Source organism: Macaca mulatta, chromosome 11 (assembly GCF_049350105.2).
Source record: "Macaca mulatta isolate MMU2019108-1 chromosome 11, T2T-MMU8v2.0, whole genome shotgun sequence".
Lineage (NCBI taxonomy): Eukaryota > Metazoa > Chordata > Mammalia > Primates > Cercopithecidae > Macaca > Macaca mulatta.
In genome coordinates, this window is record NC_133416.1 from 45,788,288 (window position 1) to 45,815,709 (window position 27,422).

Genomic DNA, 27,422 nt, shown 5'->3' on the forward strand with positions numbered 1-27,422 from the left:
AAAAGAAAATACTCTCAGATAAAAACTAGAAAGAAACTTTCTGAGAAACAGGTTTGTGATGTGTGAATTCGTCTCACAGAGTTACATTGTTCTCTTCATTGAGCAGTTTCCTAACACTGCTTTCTTGAAATCTGCAATGTAACATTTCGGAGTGCATTGAAGCTGATGGTTACAAAGGATATATCCTCATAGAAAAACCAAAAAGTAGCTTTCTGAGAAACTGCTTTGTGATGTGTGAATTCAATTCACAAGGTTACACTGTTCTTTTCATTGAGCAGATTGTTAACCCTGTTTTCTTGGTATCTGCAATGAGATATTTGGGATTGCATTGAAACCATTGTGAAAAGGGAAATGTTCTCAGACAAAAACTAGAAAGATACTTTCTGAGAAACTGCTTTGTTATTTGTGAATTCACCCCACAGACTTATATGATTCTTTTCATGTTGCAGATTGGTAGCACTATTTCTAGGGAATCTGAGAAGGGATATTTTGGATTGCGTTGAAGTCTTTGGTGAGAAAGGAGATGTCCTCAGGTAAAAAGTATAATGAAGCTTTCTGAGAAAGTTCTTTTTCATGTTTGAATCATCTCACAGAGCTGCACCTTTCTTTTCATGGAGCAGTCTGGTAACACCATTTTTGTGGAATCTGCAAAGGGATATTTGGGAGCACATTGTGGCCTATAGTGACAAAGGAAATATCCTCCGATAATAGCTAGATAGGAGCTTTCTGAGAAAGTTCTTTGTGATATTTGAATTCAACTCACAGATTTACACCTTTCTTTTCATGGAGGAGTTTGCTAACACTGTGTTCGTGGAATCTGCAAAAGGATATTTGGGAGTGCACTGAGGCCTCTGGTGAAAAACTGTCCTCAGATAAAAACTAGAAAGAAACTTTTTGAGAAACTGCTTTGTGATGTGTGAATTCATCTCGCAGAGTTACACTACTCTTTTCATTGAGCAGTTTGCTAACACTGTTTTCTTGGAATCTGCAATAGGATACTTGTGAGCGTGTTGAAGCCAATGGTGACAAAGGAAATATCCTCAGATGAAAATCAAAAACAAGCTATCTGAGAAACTGCTTTGTGATGTGTGAATTCATATCACAGAGTTACACTATTCTTTTCATTGAGCAGTTTGCTATTGCTGTTTCCTTGGAATCTGCAATGGGATATTTTGTAGCTCATTGATGCTTAGGGTGACAAAAGAAATATCCTCAGACAAAAACTAGAAAGAAGCTTTCTGAGAAACTGCTTTGTGATACGTGAATTAAACTCACACACTTACATGATTCTTTTCATGGAGCAGTATAGTAGCACTGTTTTTCGAAAATCTGAGATGCTGAATTTTGGATCACGTTGAAGCCTATGGTGATAAATGCAATATCCTCATATAAAAACTAGAATGAAATTTTCTGAGAAACCGCTTTGTGATGTGTTAATTTGCCTCATGGAGTTACATGATTCTTTTCATGGATCAGTTTGGTAGCACTGTTTTGGGGTAATCTGAGAAAGGATATTTTGTATCGCTTTGAAGCCTACGCTGAGAATTAATTATCCTCAAATAAAACCTAGAAGAAGCTTTCTGAGAAACTGCTTTGTGATGCGTGAATTCATCTCCCAGAGTTGCACTGTTCTTTTTCGTGAGCAGTTTGCTAACACTGTTTTCTTGGAATCCACAATGGGATATTTTGGAGTGCATTGAGGCTCATGGTGACAGAGGAACTATCCCCACACAAAACTAGAAAGAAGCTTTCTGAGAAACAGCTTAGTGATGGGTGAATTCATCTCCCAGAGTTACATTGTTGTTTTCATTGAGCAGTTTGCTAACACTGTTTTCTTGGAATCTTCAATGGGTTGTTTCGGAGCACATTGAGGCTAAAGGTGACAAAGGAAATATCCTCATACAAAAACCAGAAAGAAGCTTTATGAAAAACAGCTTTGAGATATGTGAATTTTTCTCACAGAGTTACACCATTCTTTTCATGGAGCAGTTTGGTAGCACTGTTTTTGAGGAGTTTGAGAAGGGATATTTTGGATTGCATTGAAGCCTACGGTGACAAAGGAAGTATCCTGAGGAAAAAAACTAGAAAGAACCTTTCTGAGAAAGTTCCTTGTAATGGGTGAATTTTTCTCACAGAGTTACACCTTTATTTTCATGGAGGAGTTTGCTAGCACCGTTTGTGTGGAATCTGCAATTTGATATTTTGAAGGACATTGGGGCTAATGGTGACAAAGGAAATATCCTCATATAAAACCTAGAAAAAAAATCTTTCTGAGGAATCACTTTTTGTCATGTTAATTCATCTCACAGAGTTACACCATACTATTCATGGAACCCTTTGGTAGCACTCTTTTTTCGAATCTGAGAAGGGATATTATGGATCACATTGAAGCCTTTGGTGACAAAGGAAATATCCTTAGATAAAAATTAGAAAGAAACTTTCTAAGAAAGTTCTTTGTGATGTGTGAATTCAGGTCACAGTGTTACACCTTACTTTTCATGGAGCAGTTTGCTAACACTGTTTTCATGAAATCTGCAAAGGAATATAGGGGAGCTCATTGAGGCTTATGGTAAAAAAGTAAATATCCTCAGAGAAAAACTAGAAAGAAGCTTTCTGGAAACTTCCTTGTGATGTGCAAATTCATCTCACTGAGTGACACACTTCTTTTCATTGAGCAGTTTTTTGACACTGTTTTCGTGGAATCTGCAATTGGATATTTAGGAGTGCATTGAAGAATGGTGACAAACGAAATATCCTAAGAAAAAAATCAAAAAGAAGGTGTCTGGAAACTGCTTATTGATGTGTGAATTCATCTCACAGAGTTACACTGTTCTTTTCATTGAGAAGTTTGCTAACACTGTTTTCATGAACTCTGCACTAGGATATTTGGGAGTGCATTGAAACCTATAGTGACAAAGGAAATATCCCCATACAAAAACTAGAAACAATCTTTCTCAGAAACTGCTTTGTGATACGTGAATTAATCTCACAGAGTTACACTGTTCTTTTCATTGAGCAGTCTGCTAATGCTGTTTTCTTGGAATCTGCAGTGGAGTGCATTGGAATCTTTTGGAGCACATTGAAGTTTATGGTTACAAAGGAAATATCCTCAGACAAAAAGTAGAAAGATGCTTTCTGAGAAGCTGATTTGTGATTTTTGAATTCATCTCACAAAGTTACACCTTACTTTTCATGGAACAGTTTGAGAGCCCTACTTTTGGGGCATCTGAGAAGGAATATTTGGGATTGCATTGAAGCCTATGGTGTCAATGGAAATATCCTCACATTAAAACTAGAACGAAGCTTTCAGGGAAACTTCTTTGTGATGTGTGAATTCATCTCACAGAGTTACACCTTTCCTTTCCTGGACCAATTTGGTAACATTCTTTTCGTGCAATCTGCAAAGGCATACTTGTGAGCACACTGAGGCCTATGGTGAAAAAGGAAATATCCTCAGATTAAAACTAGAAAGAAGCTTCTGAGAAACTTCTTTGTGATGTGTGTATTCTTCTCACAGAGTTACACTGTGGTTTTCAATGAGCAGTTTGCTAACACTGTTATCTAGGAATCTGCAATGGGATGCTTTGGAGCGCATTGAAGCTTATGGTGAAAATGGGAATACATTCATATAAAAACTAAAAAGAAGCTTTCTGAGAAACTGCTTTGTGAAATATTAATTCATCTCACAGAGTTACACGATTCTTTTCATGGATTAATTTTTTAGTACTGTTTTTGGGAAATCTGAGTAGGGATATCCTGGATCACATTGGAGTCTGTGGTAACAAAAGAAATATCCTCAGACAAAAACTTGAAAGACGCTTTCTGAGAAACAACTTTGTGATGTGTGAATTCATCTCACAGAGTCAAGAACTGTTTTTATGGAGCAGTTTGCTAGCACTGTTTTTGGGGAATCTGAGAAGGGATATTTTGAATTGCATTTAAGCCTATGGTGACAAAGGAAATATCCTCAGATGAAAACTGAAAAGAATCTTTCTGTGAAACTGCTTTATGATGTATGAATTTATCCTACAGAGTTACACCGTTATTTTCATTAAGAAGTTTGCTAACACTTTTTTCGTGGAATCTGCAATGGGACATTATGGAGTGTTGTGAGGAATATGGTGTAACAGGAAATATCCTGATATAAAAACTAGAAAGAAGCCTTCTGAGAAACAGCTTTGTGATGTGTGAATTCATCTCACAGAGTTACACATTTCTTTTCATGGAGCAGTTGCTAACACAGTTTCTGAGGAATGTGCAAAAGGATATTTGTGAGTGCATTGAGGCCTAGGGTGAAAAAGGAAATATCCTGATAGAAAAAGGAGAAAGAAGCTTTCTGAGGAACTGATTTTTGATTTGTGAATCCATCTCATAGAGTTACACTGTTCTTTTCATTGAGTAGTTTGCTAACAATATTTTCTTGGAATTTGCAATGGGATATGTCAGAGCACATTGAGGTTTATGGTGAAAAATGAAATATCCTCACATAAAACACTAGAAATAAGCTTTCTGAGAAACTGCTTTGTTATTTGTGAATTCGTTTCAGAAGGTTACAAGATTTTTTTCATGGAGCAGGTTTGTAGTACTATTTTGGAGGGAATCCGAGAAGGGATATTTTGGATCGCATTGAAACCTATGTTGACAACGGAAATACCCTCAGATAAAAAACTAGAAAGAAGCGTTCTGAGAAGGTTCTTCATGATGTGTGAATGCATGTCACAGAGTTACACCGTTCTTTTCATAGAACCGTGTGTTAACACTGTTTTTGTATAATCTGCAAAGGGATATTTGGGAGTGCATTCAGGAATATAGTGACAAAGGAAATATCCTCACATAAAAACTAGAAAGAAGCTAACACTGTTTTCAGAGAATCTGCAATGAGATATACGAGAGTGCATTGAGAACTGAAATATCCTCAGACAAAAACTAGAAAGTAGCTTTCTGAGAAACTGCTTTGTGATGTATGTATTCATCTCACAGAATAACACCTTTCTTTTCATGGATCAGTTTCCTACACTATTTTCTTGGAATCTACAAAGGGATATTTGGGAGCGTGTTGTGGCCTATGGTGAAAAAGAAAATATTCCCTGAAGAAAACTTGAAAGAAGCTGTCTCAGAAACTGCTTTGTGATGTGTGAATTCGTCTCACAGAGTTACAAAATTCTTTTGATGGATCAGATTGGTAAAACCGGTTTTGGGGAGACTGAGAGAGGATATTTTGGATCACTTCAAAGCCTATGGTGACAAAGGAAATATGCTCAGATAAAAACTAGAAATAAGCTTTTTGAGAAATTTCTTTGTGATGTGTGAATTCATCTCCCTGAGTTACACCATTCTTTTCATGGAAAAGTTGCTAACACTGTTTTCACGGAATCTTCAAAGGGATATTTGGGAGTGCCTTGAGGCCTAAGGTGAAAAAGGAAATATCCTACAATAAAACCAATAAGAAACTTCCTGTGAAACTGATTTGTGGTGGTTGAATTCATCACACAGAGTTACACCTTTCTTTTCTTATAGCTGCTTGCTAACACTGTTTTTGTGGAATCTGCAATAAGATATTTGGGAGTGCATTGATGCCTGTGGTGACATACGAATTATCCTCAGACAAAAACCAAAAAGAAGGTTTCTGTGAAACTGCTTTGTGATGTGTGAATTCATCTCACAGAGTTACACCTTTCTTTTCATGGAGCAGTTTTGTAGCACTGATTTTGGGGAATCTGAAAAAGGATATTTTGGATTTCATTGAAGCATATGATGACAAAGGAAAAAACTAGAAGGAAGTTTTCTGGCAAACTTCTTTGTGATGTGTCTATTCATCTCACAGAATAACACCTTTCATTTCATGGATCCATTTGCAAACACTGTTTTCAAGGAATCTAGATAGGGATATTTGGGAGCGAGTTGAGGTCTGTCATGGAAAGGCAATATCTTCATGTAAAAGGTATATAGAATCTTTGTGAGAATCTGCTTTATGATGTGTGAATTCATCTCACTAAGTTACACTGTTCTTTTCATTGAGCAGTTTGCTAACACTCTTTCCTTGGAATCTGCAAGGGGATATTTTCGAGTTCATTGAAGCTTATTTTACAAAGGAAATATCCTCTTTTAAAAATTAGAAAGCTTTCTGAGAAACAGCTTTTTGATGTGTTACTTTATCTCACAGAGTTACATGATTCTTTTTGTAAATCAGTTTTGTAGAACTGCTCTTGGGGAAACTGCGAAGGGATATTCACAAGTACAATGAGGAATATGGTGAAAAAGGAAATATCATCATAAAAAACAAGAAAGAAGACTTCTGTGAAACTGCTTTGTGATGGTTGAATTCATCTCACAGAGTAAAACCATTGTTTTCATTGAGATGTTTGCTAACAATTTTTTTATAGAATCTGCAATGGGATATTCCAGAGAGCATTGAGGAATATGGAGAAAGGAAACATCCTGTGATACAAACTAGAAAGAAGCTTTCTGAGAAACTAGTTTCTGATGTGCGTATTCCCTTCACAGAGATACAACTTTCTTTTCATGCAGCAGTTTGCTAACACTTTTTTTGTGGAATAGAGGATTGGCCAATCTCGTTTGGAGAAAACACTACCAGGGAACATTTGGGAGTATATGGACGGCTACGGTGAAAAAGGAAGTATCCTCATACAAAAACTGTAAAGAAGCTTTCTGTGAAACTGCTTTTTGATAGATATGTCTAGTCATCTCACATAGATAAAACTTTCTTTCTATTACGCAGTTTTGAAACTGCATCATGGACGGATACGCGAAGGGACATTTGGGAGCACATTCAGGTCTGTGGGAAAAAAGGAGATATCTTCAGATAAAAACTAGAGAGATGCTTTCTGAAAAACTGCTTTGTGATGTCTGTATTCATCTCATAGATTTAAATCTTTCCTTGGATTGAGCAGTTTGAAATCACTGTTTCTGAGGAACCTGAGAAAGGACATTTGGGAACGCTCTTAAGGATATGCTGGGGGGGCGGAGCAAGATGGCCAAATAGGAACAGCTCCAGTCTCCAACTCCCAGCGCGATTGACACAGAAGACAGGTGATTTCTGCATTTTCAACTGAGGTACTGGGTTCATCTCACTGGGGAGTGCCTGACAATCATTGCTAGTCAGCTGCTGCAGCCTGACCAGCGAGAGCTGAAGCAGGGCGAGGCATCACCTCACCTGGGAAGCACAAGGGAGAAGGGAATCCCTTTTCCTAGCCAGGGGAACTGAGACACACAACACCTGGAAAATCGGGTAACTCCCACCGCAATACTGCGCTTTAAGCAAATGGGCACACCAGGAGATTATATCCCACACCTGGCCAGGAGGGTCCCACACCCACAGAGCCTCTATCATTGCTAGCAGAGCAGTCTGTGATCTAACCGCAAGGCAGCAGTGAGGTGGGGGAGGGGCGCCTGTCATTGCTGAGTCTTAAGTAGGTAAACAAAGCCGTTCGGAAGCTCGAACTGGGTGGAGCTCACAGCAGCTCAAGGAAACCTGCCTGTCTCTGTAGACTCCACCTCTGGGGAAAGGGCACAGCTAAACAACAACAACAACAAAAAAGCAGCAGAAACCTCTGCAGACGCAAACGACTCTGTCTGACAGCTTTGAAGAGAGCAGTGGATCTCCCAACACGGAGGTTGAGATCTGAGAAGGGACAGACTCCCTGCTCAAGTGGGTCCCTGACCCCTGAGTAGCCTAACTGGGAGACATCCCCCACTAGGGGCAGTCTGACACCCCACACCACACAGGGCGGAGTACACCCCAGAGAGGAAGCTTCCAAAGTAAGAATCAGACAGGTACACTCGCTGTTCAGCAATATTCTATCTTCTGCAGCCTCTGCTGCTGATACCCAGGCAAACAGGGTCTGGAGTGGACCTCAAGCAGTCTCCAACAGACCTACAGCTGAGGGTCTTGACTGTTAAAAGGAAAACTAACAAACAGGAAGGACACCCACACCAAAACCCCATAAGTACATCACCATCATCAAAGACCAGAGGCAGATAAAACCACAAAGATGGGGAAAAAGCAGGGCAGAAAAGCTGGAAATTCAAAAAATAAGAGCGCATCTCCCCCTGCAAAGGAGCGCAGCTCATCACAAGCAATGGATCAAAGCTGGATGAAGAATGACTTTGACGAGATGAGAGAAGAAGGTTTCAGTCCATCAAACTTCTCAGAGCTAAAGGAGGAATTACCTACCCAGCGCAAAGAAACTAAAAATCTTGAAAAAAGAGTGGAAGAATTGATAGCTAGAGTAACTAATGCAGAGAAGGTCATAAACGAAATGACAGGGATGAAAACCATGACACGAGAAATACGTGACAAATGCACAAGCTTCAGTAACCGACTCGATCAACTGGAAGAAAGAGTATCAGCGATTGAGGATCAAATGAATGAAATGAAGCGAGAAGAGAAACCTAAAGAACAAAGAAGAAAAAGAAATAAACAAAGCCTGCAAGAAGTATGGGATTATGTAAAAAGACCAAATCTACATCTGATTGGGGTGCCTAAAAGTGAGGGGGAAAATGGAACCAAGTTGGAAAACACTCTTCAGGATATCATCCAGGAGAACTTCCCCAACCTAGTAGGGCAGGCCAACATTCAAATTCAGGAAATACAGAGAATGCCACAAAGATACTCCTTGAGAAGAGCAACTCCAGGACACATAATTGCCAGATTCACCAAAGTTGAAATGAAGGAAAAAATCTTAAGGGCAGCCAGAGAGAAAGGTCGGGTTACCCACAAAGGGAAGCCCATCAGACTAACAGCAGATCTCTCGGCAGAAACTCTCCAAGCCAGAAGAGAGTGGGGGCCAATATTCAACATTCTTAAAGAAAAGAATTTTCAACCCAGAATTTCATATCCAGCCAAACTAAGTTTCATAACTGAAGGAGAAATAAAATCCTTTACAGATAAGCAAATGCTTAGAGATTTTGTCACCACCAGGCCTACCTTACAAGAGACCCTGAAGGAAGCACTAAACATGGAAAGGAACAACCGGTAACAGCCATTGCAAAAACATGCCAAAATGTAAAGACCATCCAGGCTAGGAAGAAACTGCATCAACTATCGAGCAAAATAACCAGTTAATATCATAATGGCAGGATCAAGTTCACACATAACCATATTAACCTTCAATGTAAATGGACTAAATGCCCCAATTAAAAGACACAGACTGGCAAAATGGATAAAGAGTCAAGACCCATCAGTCTGCTGTATTCAGGAGACCCATCTCACATGCAGAAACACACATAGGCTCAAAATAAAGGGATGGAGGAAGATCTACTAAGCAAATGGAGAACTCAAAGAAAGCAGGGGTTGCAATACTAGTCTCTGATAAAACAGACTTTAAACCATCAAAGATCAAAAGAGACAAAGAAGGCCATTACATAATGGTAAAGGGATCAATTCAACAGGAAGAGCTAACTTTCCTAAATATATATGCACCCAATACAGGAGCACCCAGATTAATAAAGCAAGTCCTTAGAGACTTACAAAGAGACTTAGACTCCCATACAATAATAATGGGAGACTTCACCACTCCACTGTCAACATTAGACAGATCAACGAGAGAGAAAGTTAACAAGAATATCCAGGAATTGAACTCATCTCTACAGCAAGCAGACCTAATAGACATCTATAGAACTCTCCACCCCAAATCAACAGAATATAAATTTTTCTCAGCACCACATCCCACTTATTGCAAAATGGACCACATAATTGGAAGTAAAGCACTCCTCAGCAAATGTACAAGAACAGAAATTATAACCAACTGTCTCTCAGACCACGGTGCAATCAAACTAGAACTCAGGACTAAGAAACTCAATCAAAACTGCTCAACTACATGGAAACTGAACAACCTGCTCCTGAATGACTACCGGGTACATAATGAAATGAAGGCAGAAATAAAGATGTTCTTTGAAACCAATGAGAACAAAGATACAACATACCAGAATCTCTGGGACACATTTAAAGCAGTGTGTAGAGGGAAATTTATAGCACTGAATGCCCACAAGAGAAAGCTGGAAAGATCTAAAATTGACACTTTCACATCACAATTAAAAGAAATAGAGAAGCAAGAGCAAACACATTCAAAAGCTAGCAGAAGGCAAGAGATAACTAAGATCAGAGCAGAACTGAAGGAGATAGAGACACAAAAATCCCTCCAAAAAAATCCATGAATCCAGGAGTTGGTTTTTTGAAAAGATCAACAAAATTGAAAGACTGCTAGCAAGACTAATAAAGATGAAAAGATAGAAGAATCAAATAGACGCAATAAAAAATGATAAAGGGGATATCACCACCAATCCCCCAGAAATACAAACTACCATCATAGAATACTATAAACACTTCTATGCAAATAAACTAGAAAATCTAGAAGAAATGGATTATTTCCTGGACACTTACACACCTCCAAGACTAAACCAGGAACAAGTTGAATCCCTGAATAGACCAATATCAGGCTCTGAAATTGAGGCAATAATTAATAGACTACCAATGAAAAAAAGTACAGGACCAGATGGATTCACAGCTGAACTCTACCAGAGGTACAAGGAGGAGCTGGTACCATTCCTTCTGAAACTATTCCAATCAATAGAAAAAGAGGGAATCCTCCCTAACTCATTTTATGAGGCCAACATCATCCTGATACCAAAGCCTGGCAGAGACACAACAAAAAAAGAGAATTTTAGACCAATATCCCTGATGAACATCGATGCAAAAATCCTCAATAAAATACTGGCAAACCGGATCCAGCAGCACATCAAAAAGCTTATCCACCATGATCAAGTGGGCTTCATCCCTGGGATGCAAGGCTGGTTCAACATAAGCAAATCAACAAACATAATCTAGCATATAAACAGAACCAAAGACAAGAACCACATGATTATCTCAATAGATAGCTATTTATGACAAACCCACAGCCAATATCATACTGAATGGGCAAAAACTGGAGAAATTCCCTTTGAAAACTGGTGCAAGACAGGGATGCCCTCTCTCACCACTCTTTTTCAACATAGTGTTGGAAGTTCTGGCTAGGGCAATCAGGCAAGAGAAAGAAATCAAGGGTATTCAGTTAGGAAAAGAAGAAGTCAAATTGTCCCTCTTTGCAGATGACATGATTGTATATTTAGAAAACCCCATTGTCTCAGCCCAAAATCTCCTTAAGCTGATAAGAAACTTCAGCAAAGTCTCAGGATACAAAATTAATGTGTAAAAATCACAAGTATTCTTATACACCAGTAACAGACAAACAAAGAGCCAAATCATGAATGAACTTCCATTCACAATTGATTCAACGAGAATAAAATACCTAGGAATCCAACTTACAAGGGATGTAAAGGACCTCTTCAAGGAGAACTACAAGCCATTGCTCAGTGAAATAAAAGAGGACACAAACAAATGGAAAAACATACCATGCTCAAGGATAGGAAGAATCAATATCGTGAAATGGCCATACTGCCCAACGTGATTTATAGATTCAATGCCATCCCCATTAAGCTACCAATGACTTTCTTCAAAGAATTGGAAAAAACTTTAAAGTTCATATGGAACCAAAAAAGAGCCCTCATTGCCAAGACAATCCTAAGTCAAAAGAACAAAGCTGGAGGCATCACGCTACCTGACTTCAAACTATACTACAGGTCTATAGCAATCAAAACAGCTTGTTACTGGTAGGAAAACAGAGATATAGACCAATGGAACAGAACAGAGTCCTCAGAAATAATACCACACATCTACAGCCATCTGATCTTTGACAAACCTGAGAGAAACAAGAAATGGGGAAAGGATTCCCTACTTAATAAATGGTGCTGGGAAAATTGGCTAGCCATAAGTAGAAAGCTGAAACTGGATCCTTTCCTTACTCCTTATATGAAAATTAATTCAAGATGGATTAGAGACTTAAATGTTAGACCTAATACCATAAAAACCCTAGAAGAAAACCTAGGTAGTACCATTCAGGACATAGGCATGTGCAAGGACTTCATGTCTAAAACACAAAAAACAACAGCAGCAAAAGCCAAAACTGACAAATGGGATCTAATTAAACTAAAGAGCTTCTGCACAGCAAAAGAAACTACCATCAGAGTGAACAGGCAACCTACAGAATGGGAGAAAATTTTTGCAGTCTACTCATCTGACAAAGGGCTAATATCCAGAACCTACAAAGAACTCAAACAAATTTACAAGAAAAAACAAACAACCCCATCAAAAAGTGGGCAAAGGATATGAACAGACATTTCTCAAAAGAAGACATTCATACAGCCAACAGACACATGAAAAAATGCTCATCATCACTGGCCATCAGAGAAATGCAAATCAAAACCACCATGAAATACCATCTGACACCAGTTAGAATGGCAATCATTAAGAAGTCAGGAAACAACAGGTGATGGAGAGGATGTGGAGAAATAGGAACACTTTTACACTGTTGGTGGGATTGTAAACTAGTTCAACCATTATGGAAAACAGTATGGCAATTCCTCAAGGATCTAGAACCAGATGTACCATATGACCCAGCCATCCCATTACTGGGTATATACCCAAAGGATTATAAATCATGCTTCTATAAAGACACATGCACACGTGTGTTTATTGTTGCACTATTCACAATAGCAAAGACTTGGAATTAACCCAAATGTCCATCAGTGACAGACTGGATTAAGAAAATGTGGCACATATACACCATGGAATACTATGCAGCCATTAAAAAGGATGAGTTTGTGTCTTTTGTAGGGACATGGATGCAGCTGGAAACCATCATTCTTAGCAAACTATCACAAGAACAGAAAACCAAACACCGCATGTTCTCACTCATAGGTGGGAACTGAACAATGAGATCACTTGGACTCGGGAAGGGGAACATCACACACCAGGGCCTATAGTGGGGAGGGGGGAGAGGGGAGTGATTGTATTGGGAGTTATACCTGATGTAAATGACAAGTTGATGGGTGCTGACGAGTTGATGGGTGCAGCACAGCAACATGGCACAAGTATACGTATGTAACAAACCTGCACGTTATGCACTTGTACCCTAGAACTTAAAGTATAATAATAATAATAAATAAAAGTTTGCAGATAAAAAATGAAAACACATATCTACAAAATATATGTGCAGAAATGTTCATAGCAACTTTTTTGAAATAAGTCAGAACTGGAAACAGCCTGAATGTCCAGTAACAGGAGATGAGACAAAAAATTAGTGATATATTCATGTAATATAATAATACACAGTAATGAAAATAATTACATTCATAAAGAGTAAGAAAAAAAAAAGAATATGCGGAAAAAGTAATACCTCTGATAAAAACCAGAAAGAAACATTCTGTGAAACTGTTCTAGGTCACGTGAAGTCCACTCGAACAGTTAAAATTCTGTTTTCTTTGAGCAGTATTCTGACAAAGTTTTAGGGTAGTCAGCTAAGGGATACATGGGAGTGCTTTGAGGATTATGCTGAAAATGGAAATATCTTCAGACAGATAGTGGAGAAAAGGTTTCCGAGGGGCTGCTTTGTGACTTGTGCATTCCACTCACAGAGTTTTACTTATCTTCTCATAGAGGATTGGGGAATCCCGTTTGGAAAAACGCTACCAGGGGGCATTCGAGAGTACATGGACGGCTATGGTGAAAAAGGAAGTATCCTCAGACAAAAATTGGAAGGAAGCCTTCTGTGAGAGTGGTTTGTGATAGATATTTCTATTCATATCAGATAGATAAAACTTTCTTTCTATTATGCAGTTTTGAAACGGCATCATGGACGGATTCGCGAAGAGACATTTGGGAGCACATTTAGGCCTGTAGAGAAATAGGAGATATCTTCAGATAAAAACTGGACAGAAGCTTTCAGAGAAACTGCTTTGTGATGTGTGCATTCCACTCAGGGAGTTATACCTCTTTTCTCATAAGGCAGTGATTCAACACTGTTCCTGTAAAACTGAAAAGTGATAACTTGCAGTGTATTGAATACTATGGCAAAAAGTGAAATATCCTGAAATAAAACCCAGAAGGAAGCGTTCCAAGAAACTGCTTTCTGATGTGTGCATTCATTTCAGAGATTTAAAGCTTACACTACGTTGCCCAGTTTGGAAACTCTGTCTTTGAGGAATCTGTGAAGGGATATTAAGTGGTGCCCTGAGGCTTCTGCTGAGAAAGAAAACGTCTTCCCATGAAAACTGGAGAGAAGGTTTTGGGGCTACTGCTTTGTGATGTGTGTATTCACTTCATAGAGTTAAATCATTCTTTGGATTGAGCAGTTTGAAATCACTGTTTCTGTGAAACCTGAGAAAGGATATTTGGGAACGCTCTTAATAATATGCTGAAAAATAAAATCCCTGCAATGAAATCCAGAAGGAAACTTTCTGTGAAACTGCTCTAGGGCACATGAATTCCACTTGCACAGTTAAGCTTCTGTTTTCATTGAGCAGTATTTTAACACTGTATTAGGTTAGTCAGGGAAGGGTTACTCGGGAGTGCTTTGAGGCTTACAGTGAAAGCAGAAATATCTTCACATAGACACTGGAGAAGATTTCTGAGGAGCTGCTTTGTGACACCTGCATTCCATTCACAGAGTTATACTTTTCTTCTCTTAGAGGATTGGGGAATCCTGTTTGCAGAAAACACTACCAGGTGACATTCGGGAGTATATGGATGGCTATGGTGAAAAAGGCAGTATCCTCAGATGAAAACTGGAAAGAAGGTTTCTGTGAAACTGCTTTGTGATAGATATGTCTATTCATCTCACATAGATAAAACTTTCTTTCTATTACACAATCTAGAAACTGCGTCACGGACGGATTCACAAAGGGACATTTGGGAGCACATTTAGCCTTGTGGAGAAATAGGAGATATCTTCAGATAAAAACTGGAGAGAAGCTTTCTGAGAAACCGCTTTGTGATGTGTGCATTCCACTTAGGGTGTTATACCTCTTTCCTCAGAAGGCAGTGTTTGAACACTGTTCTGGTAAAACTGAAAAAGTGATATTTTGCAGTGTATTGAAGACTACGGCAAAAAGTGAAATATTCTGAAATAAAACCCAGAAAGAAGCATTCCAAGAAACTGCTCTCTAACATGTGCATTCATTTCAGAGAGTTAAAGCTTACACTACGTTGCCCAGTTTGTAAACTCTGTCTTTGAGGAATCTGGGAAGGGATATTAGGTGGAGCCCGGAGGCTTCTTTTGAGAAAGGAAACGTCTTCTCATGAAAACTTGAGAGAATCTTTCAGAGCAACTGCTTTGTGATATGTGAATTCTTCTCATAGAGTTAAATCATTCTTTGGATTGAGCAGTTTGAAATCACTGTTTCTGTGGAACCTGAGAAAGGATGTTTGGGAACGATCTGAAGAATATGCTGAAAAATAAATACCTTCCAATAAAAACCAGAAGGAAACTTTCTGTGAAACTTCTCTAGCCCACGTGACTCCTCTCGCACACTTAAGCTTCTGTTTTCATTGAACAGTATTCTAACACTGTTTTAGGTGAGTCAGCTAAGGGATACTCGGGAGTGCTTTGAAGCTTATGGTGAAAATGCAAATATCTCCAGATAGATACTGTAGAGCATATTTCAGAGGAACTGCTTTGTGAAATGTGCATTCCACTCACAGGGTTATACTTTTCTTGCATAGAGTATTGGGGAATCCAGTTTGGAGAAAACGCTACAAGGGGACATTCGGGAGTACATGAATGGCTATAGTGAAAAAGGAAGTATCCTCAGACAGAAACTGGAAAGAAGCATTCTCTGAAATGGCTCTGTTATAGACATGTCTATTCATCTCACGTAGAAATAACGTTCTTTCTATTACGCAGCATTGAAACTGCGTCATGGACAGATTAGCAAATTGCCATTCGGAGGTACATTCAGGCCTGTGGGGAAATATTAAATATCTTCTGATAAATACTAGAGAGAAGCTTTCTGAGAAACTGCTTTGTGATTTGTGTATTCCACTCAGGGATCTATACCTCTTTTTTCATAAGGCAGTGTTTGAACACTGCTCCTGTAATACAGAAAAGGTGATATTTTGCAGTTCATTGAAGATTATGGCAAAAAGTGAATCATCCGGAAATAAAACCTGGAAAGAAGCTTTCCAATAAACTACTCTCTGATGTGTGCATTTATTTCAGAAAGTTAAAGCTGACACTACGTTGCCCAGTTTGGAAACTCTGTCTTTGAGGAAGCTGTGAAGGGATATTAAGTGACGCCGGGAGGCTTGTTCTGAGAAAGGAAACATCTTCCAATGAAAACAGGAGAGAAGCTTTCGGAGCACTGCTTTGTGATATGTGTATTCATCTCATGAGTTAAATCCTTCTTTGGATTGAGCAGTTTGAAATCACTGTTTCTGTGGAACCTGAGAAAGGACATTTGCTAACACTCTTAAGAATATGCTGACAAAGTAATACCCTCGTATAGAAACCAGAAGGAAACTTTCTGTGAAACTGCCCTAAGACACGTGAATTCCACTCTTACATTTAAGCTACGGTTTTCATTGAGCAGTATTCTAACACTGTTTTAGGTTAATCAGCTATGGGATACTTGGGAGCGCTTTGAGGCTTATGGTGAAAACGGAAATATCTTCAGATAGATACTGGAGAGATTTCCGAGGAGCTGCTTTGTGAAGTGTGCATTCCACTCACAGAGTTATACTTTCTTCTCATAGAGGATTGGGGAATCCTGTTTGGAGAAAATGCTACAAGGGGACATTCAAGAGAACATGCATGGCAATGGTGAAAAAGGAAGTATCCTCAGACAGAAATTGGAAAGAAGCTTTCTGTGGAACTGCTTTGTGACAGATATATCTATTCATCTCACATAGATAAAACTTTCTTTCTATTACACATTTTTGAAAGTGCATCATGGACGGATTCATGAAGGGACACTTGGGGCACATTCAGTCCTGTGGGGAAATAGGAGATATCTTCAGATAAAAACTGGAGAGAAGCTTTCTGAGATACTGCTTTGTGATGTGTGCATTCCACTCAGGGAATTATACTTCTTTTCTCATAAGGCACTGTTTGAACAATATTCCTGTAAAACTGAAAAAGTGATAATTTGCAGCACCTTGAAGACTATGGTGAAAAGTGAAATATCCGGAAATAAAAAGCAGAAAGAAGCATTCCAAGAAACTGCTCTCTGACGTGTGCATTCATTTCAGAGAGTTGAAGCTTCTACTACATTGCCCCGTTTGGAAACTCTGTCTTTGAGGAATCTGTGAAGGGATATTAAGTGGCACCCAGAGGCCTCTGTTGAGTAAGGAAACGTCTTCCGATGAAAACTGAAGAGAAGCTTTTGGAGCATCTGCTTTGTGTTGTGTGTATTTGTGTCATAGAGTTAAATCATTCTTTTACTTGAGAAGTTTGAAATCACTGTTTCTCTGGAACCTGAGAAAGTACATTTGGGATCGCTCTGAAGAATATGCTGAAAAAGTAATACACTCTGATAAAAACCAGAAGGAAACGTTCTGTGAAACTGCTCTATGTCATGCAAAAACCAGAAGGAAACGTTCTGTGAAACTGCTCTATGTCATGCAAAGTCCACTCGCACTCCTAAGGTTCTGTTTTCATTGAGCAGTATTCTAACACTGTTTCAGGTGAGTCAAATAAGGGATACTCAGAAGCACTTTGAGGCTTATGGTGAAAATGGAAATATCTTCAGATAGATACTGGAGAGAAGATTTCCGAGGAGCTGCTTTGTGACATGTGCATTCCACTCACAGAGTTATACTTTTCCTTCTCAGAGAGGATTGGATAAGCCCGCTTGGAGAAAACGCTACCAGGGGACATTCGAGAGTATATGGACGGCTATGGTGAAAAAGGAAGTATCCTCAGACCAAAAACTGTAAGAAGCTTTCAGTAAAACTGCTTTGTGATAGACATGTCTATTCATCTCACATAGATGAAACTTTCTTTCATTATGCACATTTGAAACTGTGTCATGGATGGATTCACGAAGGGACATTCAGAGGCACATTCAGGCCAGCGGGGAAATCGGAAATATCTCCAGATAAAAAGTGGAGAGATAATTTCTGTGAAGCTGCTCTGTGATGTGTGCATTTCACTCAGGGAGTTACACTTCTTTTCTCATAAGACAGTGTTTAAACACTGTTCCTGTAAAATTGAAAAAGTGGTAGTTTTCAGTGCATTGAAGACTATGGCAAAAAGTGAAATATCCTGAAATAAAACCCAGAAAGAAGCGTTCCAAGAAACTGCTCTCTGACGTGTGCATTCATTTCAGAGTGTTAAAGCTTACACTACGTTGCCCAGTTTGAAAACTCTGTCTTTGAGGAACCTGTGAAGGGATACGAAGTGGCGCCCGGAGGATTGTGGTGAGAAAGGAAATGTCTTCCGATGAAAATTGGAGAGAAGCTTTTGGAGTAACTGTTTTTCATGTGTGTATTCATCTCATAGAGTTAAATCATTCTTTGGATTGAGCAGTTTGAAATCACTGTTTCTGTGGAACCTGAGAAAGGATATTAGGGAACGCTTTTAAGAATATGCTAAAAAGGAACAAGCTCCGATAAAAACCAGAAGGAAACTTTCTGTGAAACTGCTCTAGGTCACGTGAATTCCACTCACACAGTTAAGCTTCTGTTTTAATTGAGCAGTATTCTGACACTGTTTTAGGTTAGTCAGCTAAGGGATACTCAGAAGCTTTTTGAGGCTTATGGTGAAAACGGAATTACATTCAGATGGATACTGGAGAGATTTCCGAGGAACTGCTTTGTGAAGTGTGCATTCCACTCACAGGGTTATACTTTTCTTTTATAGAGGATTGGGGAATCCCGTTTGGAGAAAATGCTACCAGGGGACATTTGGGAGTATATGGACTGCTATGGTGAAAAAGGAAATACCCTCAGACAATAATTGGAAAGAAAATTTCTGTGAAACTGCTTTGTGATATATATGTCCATTCATCCCACAAAGATAAATTCTCTTTCTATTACGCAGTTTTTGAACTGTGTCATGGACAGAGTCGAGAAGGGACATTCGGGAACACATTCAGGCCTGTGGGGAAAAAGGAGATTATCTTCAGATAAAAACTGGAGAGAAGCTTTCTGAGAAACTGCTTTGTGATGTGTGCACTCCACTCAGGGAGTTATACCTGTTTCCTCATAAGGCGGTGTCTCAACACTGCTCCTGTAAAACTGAAAAACTGATAATTTGCAGCACATTGAAGACTATGGCAAAAAGTGAAATACCCGGGTGTAAAACCCAGAAGGAAGTGTTCCAAGAAACTGCTCTCTGATGTGTGCATTCATTTCAGAGATCTAAAGATTACATTACATTGACCAGTTTGGAAACTCTGTCCTTGAGGAACCTGTGATAGGATATTAAGTGGCGCCCACAGGCTTGTGGTGAGAAAGGAAATGTATTCCGATAGAAACTGGAGAGAAGCTTTTGGAGCAACTGCTTGGGATGTCTGTATTCATCTCAGAGTTAAATCATTCTTTGGATTGAGCAGTTTAAAATCAGTGTTTCTGTGGAATCTGAGAAAGGACTTTTGGAAACGCTCTTAAGAATATGCTGAAAATGTAATACTCTCCAATAAAAACCAGAAGAAAACTTTCTGTGAAACTGCTCTACCTCACGTGAATTCCACTCAGACTGTTAACCTTCTGTTTTCATTGAACAGTATTCTAACACTGTTTTAGGTGTAGTCAGCTAAGGGATACTCGGGAGCGCTTTGAGGCTTATGGTGAAAACGGAAATATCTTCAGATAGATATTGGAGAGAAGATTTCCGAGGAGCTGCTTTGTGACGTGTGCATTGCACTGACAGAGTTAAACCTTTCTTCTCATAGAAGATTGGGAAATCTCTTTTGGAGAAAAGATACCAGGGGACATTCGGGGGTATATGGATGGCTATCATGAAAAAGGAAGTGTCCTCAGAGAAAAACTGAAAAGAAGCATTCTCTGAAACTGCTTTGTAGATATGTCTATTCATCTCACATAGATAAAACTTTCTTTCTATTACACAGTTTTGAAACTGCGTCATGGTCGCATTCGCAAAGGGACGTTCGGGAGCACATTCAGGCCTGTGGGGAAATAGGAGATATCTTCAGATAAAAACTGGAGAGAAGCTTTCTGAGAAACTGCTTTGTGATGTGTGCTTTCCACTCAGGGAGTTATACCTCTTTTCTCACAGGCAGTGTTTGAACACAGTTCCTGTAGAACTGAAAAAGTGATATTTTGCAGCCCATTGAAGACTTTGGCGAAAAGTGAAATATCCTGAAATAAAACCCAGAAAGAAGCGTTCCAGAAACTGCTCTCTGTTGAGTGCATTCATATCAGAGAGTTAAAGCTTACAATACGTTGCCCAGTTTGGAAACTCTGTCTTTGAGGAATCTGTGAAGGGATATTAAGTGGCGCCCCGAGTCTTGGGGTGAGATAGGAAACGTCTTCCGATGAAAACTAGAGAGAAGCTTTCAGAGCAACTGCTTTGAGTTGTGTGTATTCATCTCATAGAGTTAAATCATTCTTTGGATTGAGCACTTTGAAATCATTGTTTCTCTGGAACTTGAGAAAATACATTTGGGAACGCTCTTAAGAATATGCTGAAAAAGTAATAACTTCTGATAATAACCAGAAGGAAACTTTCTGTGAAACTGCTCTAGGTCACGTGAATTCCACTCACACAGTTAAGCTTCTGTTTTCATTGAGCAGTATTCTAACACTGTTTTAGGTTAGTCAGCTAAGAGATACTCGGGAGCACTTTGAGGCTTATGGTGAAAACGGAACTATCTTCAGATAGACACTGGAGAGAAGATTTCCAAGGAGCTGCTTTTTGACGGGTGCATACCACTCACAGAGTTATACTTTTCTTCTGATAGAGGATTGGGGAATCTGGTTTGGAGAAAACGCTACCATGGGACATTCGGGAGTACATGAATGGCTATAGTGAAAAAGGAATTATCCTCAGACAAAAACTGGAAAGAAGCGTTCTCTGAAACTGCTCTGTGATAGACATGTCTATTCATCTCACATAGATAGAACTTTCTTTCTATTATGCAGTTTTGAAACTGCATCAGGGACAGATTTGCAAAGGGACATTCGGAGCACTATCAGGATTGTGGGGAAATAGGAGATTTCTTTCAATAAAAGCGGGAGAGAAACTTTCTGAGAAACTGCTTGGTGATGTGTGCATTCCACACAGGGAGTTATAACTCATTTTTCATAAGGCAGTGTTTGAACACTGTTACTGTAACACTGAAAAGATGATATTTTGCAGTGCATTGAAGACTATGGCAAAAAGTTAAATATCCTGAAATGAAAACCAGAAAGAAGCGTTCCAAGAAATTGCTCTCTGAAACGCTCATTCATTTCAGAGAGATGAAGTTTACACTACGTTTCCCAGTTTGGAAACACTGTCTTTGAGGAATCTGTGAAGGGATATTAAGTGGCGCCTGGAGGCTTGCAGTGAAAAAGGAAACGTCTTCCGATGAATACAGAAGAGAAGATTTTGGAACAACTGCTTTGTGATGTCTGTATTCATCTCTTAGAGTTAAATCATTCTTTTATTTAGCAGTTTGAAATCACTGTTTCTGTGGAACCTGAGAAAGGACATTTGGGAACACTCTTAAGAATATGCTGAAAAAATAATACCCTCTGATGAAAACCAGAAGGAAGCTTTCTGTGAAACTACTGTAGGTCACGTGTATTCCACTCGCTCAGTTAAGCTTCTGTTTTCGTTGAGCTATATTCTAACCCTGGTTTAGGTTAGGCAGCTAAGGAATCCTCGGGAGCACTTTGAGGCTTATGGTGTAAACAGAAATATCTTCAGATAGATACTGGAGAGAAGATTTCCAAAGAGCTGCTTTGTGAAGTGTGCATTCCACTCACAGAGTTATGCGTTTCTTCTCATAGACGATTGGGGAATAATGTTTGGAGAAATCACTATCAGGGGACATTCGGGAGTATATGGATGGCCATGGAGAAAAAGGAAGTATCCTCAGACAAAAACTGGAAAGAAGTGTTTTCTGAAACTGCTTTGTGATAGATATGTCTATTCATCTCACATAGATAAAACTTTCTTTCTATTACATAGTTGTGAAATGATGTCATAGATGGATCGCGAAGTGACATTTGGGAGCACATTCAGGCCTGTGGGGAAATAGGAGATATCTTCAGATAAAAACTGGAGAGAAGCTTTCTGAGAAACTGCTTTGTGATGTGTGTTTTACACTCAGGGAGTTATACCTCTTTTCTCATAGGCAGTGTTTGAACACTGTTCCTGTAAAACTGAAAAAGTGATATTTTGCAGCGCTTTGAAGACTATGGTGAAAAGTGAAATATCCTGAAATAAAACCCAGAAAAAAGCATTCCAAGAAGCTGCTCTCTGACGTGTACATTCATTTCCGAGAATTAAAGCTTACACTACGTTGCCTAGTTGGGAAACTCTGTCTTTGAGGAATCTGTGAAGGGATTTAAGTTGCACATGGAGGCTTCTGGTGAGAAAGGAAACGTCTTCTGATGAAAACGGGAGAGAAGCTTTCAAAGCAACTGCTTTGCAATGTGTGTATTCTTCTCATAGAGTTAAATTGTTCTTTGGATTGAGCAGTTTGAAATCACTGTTTCTATGAAACCTAAGAAAGACATTTGGGAACCCTCTTAAGAATACGCTGAAAAAGTAATACCCTCCGATAAAAACCAGAAGGAATCTTTCTTTGAAATTGTTCTGTGTCACATGAATTCCACTCGCACAGTTAAGCTTCTGTTGTCTTTGAGCAGTATTCTAATGCTGCTTTAGGTTAGTCAGCTAAGGGATACTCGGGAGCGCTTTGTGGCTTATGATGAAAACAGAAATATCTTCAGATAGATACAGGAGAGATTTTCCAGGAGCTGCTTTGTGACCTGCATTCCACTCACAGAGTCAAACCTTTCTTCTTCAATCAGGATTGGGGAATAACGTTTAGAGAAATGCTATCAGGGGACATTTGGGAGCATATGGACAGCTATTGTTTAAAAGGAAGTATCCTCAGACAAAAACTGGAAAGAAGCGTTCTCTGAAACTGCTTTGTGATCAATATGTCTATTCATCTCACATAGATAAAACGTTCTTTCTATTACACAGTTTTGAAACAGTGTCATTGACAGATTCGCGAAGCGACATTCAGGAGCACATTCAGGCCTGTGGGGAAAAAGGAGATATCTTCAGATAAAAACTGGAGAGAAGCTTTCGGAGCAACTGCTTTATGATGTTTGTATTCACCTCACGGAGTTAAATCATTCTTTGGATTGAGCAGTTTGAAATCACTGTTTCTGTGGAACCTGATAAAGGACATTTGGGAACACTCTTAAGAATATGCAGAAAAAGAAATACCCTCTGATAAAAACCAGAAGGAAACTTTCTGTGAAACTGCTCTAGGTCACATGAAGTCCACTCACACAGTTAAGTTTCTCTTTTCATTTAGCAGTATTCTAACATGTTTTACATTAGACAGCTAAGGGATACTCAGGAGCACTTTGAGACTTATGGTGAAAACGGAAATATCTTCAGATAGATACTGGAGATAAGATTTCCGAGGAGCTGCTTTGTAATGTGTGCATACACTCACAGACTTATACTTTTCTTCTCATAGAGGTTTGGGGAATCTCATTTGGAGACAATGCTACCATGGGACATTCAGGAGTATATGGATGGCTATGGTGAAAAAAGAAGTATTCTCAGACAAAAACTGGAAAGAAGATTTCTGTGAAAATTCTTTGTGATAGATATGTCTATTCATCTCACATAGATAAAATTTTCTTTCTATTACATAGTTTTGAAACTGCGTCATGGATGGATTCACGAAGGGACATTTGGGAGCACATTCAGGCCATTGGGAAAATAATATATATCTTTAGATAAAAACTGTAGAGAAGCATTCTGAGAAACTCTTTTGTGATATGTGCATTCCACTCAGGGAGTTATACCTCTTTTCTCAAAAGACAGTGTTTGAACACTGTTCCTGTAAAACGAAAAAAGTTATATTTTGCTGTGCATTGAAGAATGGCAAAAAGTGAAATATTCAGAAATAAAACCCAGAAAGAAGCATTCCAAGAAACTTCTCTCTGATGTGTGCATTAATTGCAGAGTGTTAAAGTTGACACTACGTTACCCAGTTTGGAAACTCTGTCTCTGAGTAATCTGTGATGGGATATTAAGTGGCACCCGGATGCTTGGAGTGAGAAAGGAAATGTCTTCCAATAAAAACTGGAGAGAAGGTTTCGGAGAACCTGGTTTGTGATGGGTGTATCCATCTCATAGAGTTAAATCATTCTTTGTATTGAGCAGTTTGAAATCACTGTTTCTGTGGATCCTGAGAAAGGATATTTGTGAACGCCCTTAAGAATATGACAAAAAAGAAATACCCTCCGATAAAAACCAGAAGGAAACTTTCTGTGAAACTGCTCTAGGTCATGTGAAGTCCACTTGCACAGTTAAGCTTCTGTTTACATTGAGCAGTATTGTAACACTGCTTTTGGTTAGTCAGCTAAGGGATACTCGGGAGCCTTTCAGGATTACCGTGAAAATGGAAATATCTTCAGATAGATACTGGGGAGAAGATTTCCGAGGACCTGCTTCATGAAGTCTGCATTTCACTCATGGAGTTATACCTTTCTTCTCATAGAGGATTGGGGAATCCCGTTTGGAGAAAACGCTACCAGGGACATTCGGCAGTATATGGATGGCTTTGGTGAAAAAGGAAGCATCTTCAGACAAAAACTGGAAAGAAGTTTTCTGTGAAACTGCTTTGTGATAGATATGTCTATTCAATTCACATAGATAAAACATTCTTTCTATTACACAGTTTTGAAACTGCATCAGGGACAGATTTGTGAAGCTACATTCGGAAGCACATTCAGGCCTGAAGGGAAATAGGAGATATCTTCAGATAAAAACTGGAGAGAAGCTTTCTGAGAAACTGCTTTGTGATATGTGCATTTCACTCAAGGTATTTTACTGGTTTTCTCAAAAGACAGTGTTTGAACACTTTTCCTGTAAAACTGAAAATGTGATATTTTGCACCGCATGGAAGACTATGGCGAGAAGTAATATATCCGATAATAAAACCCAGAAAGAAGCTTTCCAAGGAACTACTCTCTGATGAATGCATTCATTGCAGAGAGTTAAAGCTTACACTACGTTACCCAGTTTGGAAACTCTATATTTGGGGAATCTGTGAAGGGATATGAAGTGGCGCCCAGAGGCTTGTGGTGAGAAAGGAAACGTCTTCTGGGGAAAACTGGAGAAAAGCTTTCGGCGCAACTACTATGTGATGTGTGTATTCATCTCATAGATTTAAATCATTCTTTGGATTGAGCAGTTTGAAATCACTGTTTCTCTGAAACCTGAGAAAGGACATTTGGGAATGCTCTTAAGAATATGCTGAAAAAGTAATACCCTCTGATAAAAACCAGAAGGAAATTTTCGTGAAACTACTCTAGGTCACGTGAATTCCACTCGCACAGTTAAGCTTTTGTTTTCATTGAGCAGTATTCTAACACTGTTTTAGGTTAGTCAGCTAAAGGATACTCGAGAGTGCTTTGAGACTTACGGTGAAAATGGAAATATCTTCAGATAGATACTGGAGAGAAGATTTCCGAGTATCTGCTTTGTGACTTGTGCATTCCACTCACAGACATGTACTTTTTTTCTCATAGATGATTGGGGAATCCCGTTGGAGAAGTAGCTACCAGGGGACATTCATGAATATATGGACGGCTATGGTGAAAAAGGAAATATCCTCAGACAAAAACTGGAAAGAAGACTTCTGTGAAACTATATTGTGATAGATATGTCTATTCGTCTCACATGGAAACGTCTTTCTTTCTATTACGCAGTTTTGAAACTTCATCATGGATGGATTCACGAAGGGACATTTGGTAGCACATTCAGGCCTGTGGGGAAATAGGAGATATGTTCAGATACAAACTGAAGAGAAGCTTTCTGAGAAACTGTTTTGTGAGGTGTGCATTCCACTCAGGGAGTTATGCCTCTTTTCTCCTAAGGCAGTGTTTTAAAACTGTTCCTGTAAAACAAAAAAAGTGATATTTTGCAGTGCATTGAAGAATGGCAGAAAGTGAAATATCCAGAAATAAAATCCAGAAAGAAGCATTCCAAGAAACTGCTCTCTGACATGTGCATTCATTTCTGAGAGTTAAAGTACGTTGGGAGCACTTTGAGTGTTACAATGAAAATGGAAATATATTCACATAGATACTGGAGAGAAGATTTTTGACGAGCTGTTTTATGACGTGTGCATTCCACTCACAGAATTATACTTTTCTTCTCAGAGACGATTAAGGAATCCCGTTTGGAGAAAATGTTAAAATGGGAGAGTATATGGACGACTATGGTGAAAAGGAAGTATCCTCAGAAAAAAACTGCAAAGAAGCTTTCTGTAAAACTGCTTTGTGATAGATATGTCTATTCATCTCACATAGATGAAACACTCTTTCATTATGCAGATGTGAAACTGCGTCATGGACGGATTCATGAAGGGACATTCAGAGGCACATTCAGGCCTCTGGGGAAATTGGTAATATCTCCAGTTGAACACTGGACATATACTTTCCGTGAAACTGCTCCGTGATGTGTGCATTCCACTCAGGGAGTTATACCTCCTTTCTCATAAGATAGTGTTTGAACTCTGTTCCAGTAAAACTGAAAAAGTGATATTTTGCAGTGCATTGAAGACTACAGGGAAAAGTGAAATATCCTGAAATAAAACCCAGAAAGAAGTGTTCCAAGAAATTGCTCTCTGATGTGTGCATTCATTTCAGAGATTTAAGCTTCCACTACGTTGGCCAGTTTGGAAACTCTGTCTTTGAGGAATCTGGAAGGGATATTAAGTGGCGCCCGGAGGCTTGTGGTGAGAAAGGAAACGTCTTCCGATGAAAACTGGAGAGAAGCTTTCAGAACAACTGCTTTGTGATGTGTATATTTATCTCACTGAGTTAACTCATTTTTTGGGTTGAGCAGTTTGAAATCACTGTTTCTGTGGAAACTGAGAAAGGACATTTGGGAACGCTATTAAGAATATGCTGAAAAAGAAATGTCCTCTGATAAAAACCAGAAGGAAACTTTCTGCTGAACTGCTCTAGGTCAGGTGAAGTCCACTTGCACAGTTAAGCTTCTGTTTTCATTGAGCGGTATTCTAACATATTTTATGTCAGTCAGCTAAGGGATACTCGGGAGCACTTTGAGGCTTATGGTGAAAACGGAAATATAGATATTGGAGAGAAGATTTCTGAAGAGCTGCTTTGTGTCGTGTACATTCCACTGACAGAGTTATACTTTTCTTCTCACAGAGGATTGGGGAATCCGTTTGGAGAAAAAGCTACCAGGGGACATTCTAGAGTATATGGACGGCGATGGTGAAAATGTAAATATTCTCAGACAAATATTGGAAAGAAGCATTCTGTGAAACTGCTTTGTGATAGTTGTCTATTCATC